Raw genomic sequence first — 4644 nt, forward strand, 5'->3', positions numbered from 1 at the left:
TGGAGTAATTTTTTCTTATATATAAGTGCATTATGTTTTCTATATTTTTATGTGAGACTTTATGTCTAATACACACTCTTGCGTTTAGACTCGAAAGTCAGAATATAATATAAAACTTTAGACATAATATCACTTTAATGTAATATTTGACGCAATTTCACAAGGTGGTCTCAAGAAATTTGTAGAAATATATATGAACAGTACAAAGTTAGTATGGAAACTTGTAAGTATACACATTCTTTCAAACATGTCAAAGAATCCAACACTATAAAGCATTACACATTGCCTTAAAGGTCCTAATATGGAGGACAATGACGGATGAAGAAGCAACCTAGCTCTAATACCTTATTACAAAATTGAGGTTTTAACTTAAACTAATCAATGCTAAATGAAGTCTTTCCTATATAAGACATTATTGTGTTTCCCTTATTTTTCTAATGTGAGACTTTATTTCTAGTATATATGACTATGAAGCATCTCTTACAACACCAATGTGCCATTTATTACAGCTAAAATCCGTAAAGGTATCATCATCTATTTCCTGCAGTGACGTAGAGTTTCAGAATTAGTACTATTAAAATCTATGATATGAATTTTCATACATAGTCCAAGAATTTAGAAGTAGGCATTTGATTAATATAATAAAACCCTTACCATGGTATATATTAGAGGGACTATGGTCTCTCTCTTTGATTTTAGAGTTGGCAAAACAAATTTTGTGGTGGTAAGTCTTGTGACCTAAATGTCCATCTACAAGATGATGAGAATGGTTGAGTTATGTGTCATGAGTTCACAAGATTTTGATTATATATACTTTATATAAATGGAATAATTAAAGTATAAAATTAAATATGCATACCCTATGTAAATAAGGATGCATAACTGTGCCCATTCACGAACTAGCAAGCGAACCCAATCACTTTCTGATGATTCGTTGAAATTAATGTATATCTGAAAAAAAAAGTAATATAACTTTCATTTAAATAATAAAGATAGTAACATTGTATATTTGTCGCAATATATATATATACATTAATTTAGTAATACAACACAATTTTTTTATATCAATAAATATTAGTTTTGATTACGTACAGCTAAAAAATTATTATGACTAAAAAAAGATATTTAGTTTTAAGTCATCACTAACTAAGATAAGTTTGTTATGGCTAAAAATTTATTTAGTTACAACAAATTATAAGTTTTGTGACTAGTATATATTTGATCATGAACATTTTAGTGATGACATAATAATAATTATTATTACAAATGTGATAGCATAATTATAATGATACTTTTTTAGTGATAAATTCTTCAATTTTTGTAGTAACAAACTAAAAGTAGGAAATTTGCAGTAAGCAGCCATACCATTGCCTCAGCCACAGCTACAATCTGCATTGCACCTTGAAATTTCCTATATAAATAGTAATTAAGTGCCCAAAACACAAATTTAAAAGTAAGAAACTGTTTAAATTCTTTCATTTGGATTTGGATATTAAGAATAAAAAAAAATTCGAAGATTTTTTTTTTTGGATTCATACAGAAATTTGAGAAATCTCATTTTATAAAAAATAAAATCTAAATATAGTATGATTTTATAACATGTAGAACAATTATAAATAAATTCAATAAAAAAAAATCTCTTGTAAAATATTAGGGATATATTTTTCTTCTATTTTCTCTGTCTAATATGAGTTGAGGTAATACATACTTAAAAATGATGCACTTTGTGTATGCAGCATCATGCAATCCTTGAACATCTTCGTCCTCAATAGAACCAAGTTGATTCCTTAAAACTAACAGATTATTCTGAGATGTTTGGTGGAATATTATGTAGAAAGTAATTACATAATTAAGCAGCAGCAGAACCTAAATAAGAAAAATCATATATGTAGTAAACCAAATTAATAAAGATATATGTGTGTAGTAAACCAAAGTATATTGAATATTTAATCAACAACCACCAAAAATCTTACAGAGAAATAAGGCACAGAGGCTCTATATCCAACAAGAGTCAAGTAAAATATGCAGCCAAGACTGGCAGTAGTACGAAGCTCAGACACGAAGATGCAGTAGTAGCTATGAGAAATAAGAAGAAAAACCACAAACGACGCCGTTTGGAATAACGCTCCAGTTACATACACACCAAACGACATCCACGGTGAGCATATCTCTAGATGAAAGCATGAATACCTGCAATTTTTACAGCTTAAACTTTTAAGAATAATAGGTATATGAAATAGAGTACATATTCAAATAAATTGTGTGATTAAAAAAAAAAGAATGTGTTTTAATCATACGAGCGATGTTAAAAATAGGTGTCTTAATATAATTGGTTAGGCACCATTTAAGAAATTTAGTTTGAACAGAAAATTTGAATTAATGGGTAGTTAATAATAGAGTTTTACCATTCATAGTCATTACATAAGAAAAAAAAAACAAAAATTGTCTCAAGCATGCATTACTCTACTCGAATTATAGTCAAAATTGTGTATAATATAAAGTTTGAAAAGAGGAGAGGGTCTCGTACCAGAAGAGAAAAGACAAGGTAAGTTGCAAACCCTTAAGCAATGGAACAATTGTGAGTGTCCACTGCAAATTATTGGTCTGCTCCAGTTCAATTATACATAACAAAATAAGCAATTAAACCAAACTGATCAGAACTGCTTTAGATCAAACTATAGTTGCATCTATTAATGTAAGATCAGTAATCATATGAGTGAAACAAATACAACAAAAGAGATCAACTTCAATAGTTTTGTAATGTATGAAAAGGGCATCTCGATAATTGATGAAAATCAGACGAAAAATGGATCACTTGTTGGACTTAACATAAACAAAAATAAGATAGAAAACAGAGACCCAACAAAAAGATTTGAAGAAGATGACCTGAAAATGGCGCTTTTTGTAGTAGGTGTTGAAAGTCCAAGAACAAGTGGAGACGAGCCAAATGGAGAGTAAAGCCAAGTAAAGAACAGGGAGTACTGGCTTATAATAAGCCTCGCAATCAACCCCAGCATCGTCCGAAGCATCCATGAAGAACTCAGAAACTACTCTTTTCTTTTCTGGTTTAGAGATGAGACGAGAATAGGCCAAAGAGAGTGTTGCGCAATTGTTAGAGCTAAGCTACGCATCAACAGGTAAGAGTGAACTGTCACCCAGTTGGGAGTGAGAGTGGCCTTCCCATCAGTCTATATATATACATATATATAATATATATACATATATATTAGTGATTATGCCTGGTTGGGTTTATAGTTGGCGATTGATCATCATGCGGGTATAGCTGCGGTGGGGGAGAATTCAACTGGTCAGCTTTCATGCTGGGAAGGTTCATTCCGGGCTTGAGGATGGTCCAGTCTCTTTTGCACTCTTTAGTAACATGTGTAATTATTTTAAGTAGGATTACAATTGTGCCCTTTTCATCACACTACTTATTTTATATTTTCACAATTAAATTACAATTGTACCCTCATCATCACCCTACTTATTTTTTCACGTGCATTTTGAGAAATATATATATAATATCATTATTAAGTAAGATTAATCCGCCCGATTGTATACCCCATCAAAATATAAATTTATATATCCTTTCTTTTCAAAATTTGTATATCTCTTCTGTATAATAAATATCTGGATAACAAATTTCTTTTGTTTTAAGGGTTTTTATTTTTTTTGAATGCTAATTTTAATAGAATATTTTTATATTTAATAGAATATTTTTAAATTTAAATAAAAATAAATAAATTATTTAATTAAAATAAAAATATTTATTTTAAAATTTATATGACATTAATATAAATTTATTGAAAATTATTAATAAATTCTATAAGTAAAACTAACCAAACGTGCATATTGCACGTTGTTTGTTTGTAGTCTTTTCAGTGTGTAGATAACAGAAATTATTAGTTTTAACGGTATTTTATTATTTAATATTAACTTTAACGGTATATTTTTATATTTAACATAATATTCTTATATTTAACAGTAGTTTGTACTTAAACTTAAATAAAATAAAATAAATAATTACAAAAATTAAAATAGGATATTTTTGAGATATTTTACAATGATAATTATTTAAAAATAATAAATAGTTAAACAAATTAAAATAAGATATTTTAAAATGATAATTATTTAAAAATAATAAAATCATACGTTTTATAACTTAAATAAAATTTAATTAAACTTAAACTCACTTATTAGAATAATATCATATTAAACATATAATATCATCTATTGTCAATTAGCAACAAATTGTTTTTTTAGAAAAACTAGCAAGAAATTTAAATTTAAAATCCATGCATAATATTTAATATTACATTAAACATATAATATATAATCTCTTGTTGTCACTCTCAAATTCAAAAACTAAAACAAACATAAATTTAAACAAAAATAAATAAATTATATAATTAAAATAGGATATTTATTTGAAATTTATATGACATTAATATAAATTTAATAAAAATAATTAACAAATTTTATAAATAAAACTAAGTAAATGTGCATATTGCACGTTACTTGTATCTAGTATATATATACTAATTTTAATTATAATTATATAAATTTGTTCTATTACAAACAAAAAAAAAATTAAAAAGCACACGGTTAATATCTCTTCTATATAATAAATATATAGATAACATA

The 4644-nt window shown here is 26.8% G+C and overlaps 1 pseudogene; it reads right to left on the reverse strand.

The window, feature by feature from the left end:
• Positions 1-216: 216 nt before the first annotated feature.
• LOC133802306 (uncharacterized) lies at positions 217-3321 on the reverse strand (annotated as a pseudogene).
• Between the last annotated feature and the right edge of the window lie 1323 nt (positions 3322-4644).

Source organism: Humulus lupulus, chromosome 9 (assembly GCF_963169125.1).
Source record: "Humulus lupulus chromosome 9, drHumLupu1.1, whole genome shotgun sequence".
NCBI classification, from domain to species: domain Eukaryota; kingdom Viridiplantae; phylum Streptophyta; class Magnoliopsida; order Rosales; family Cannabaceae; genus Humulus; species Humulus lupulus.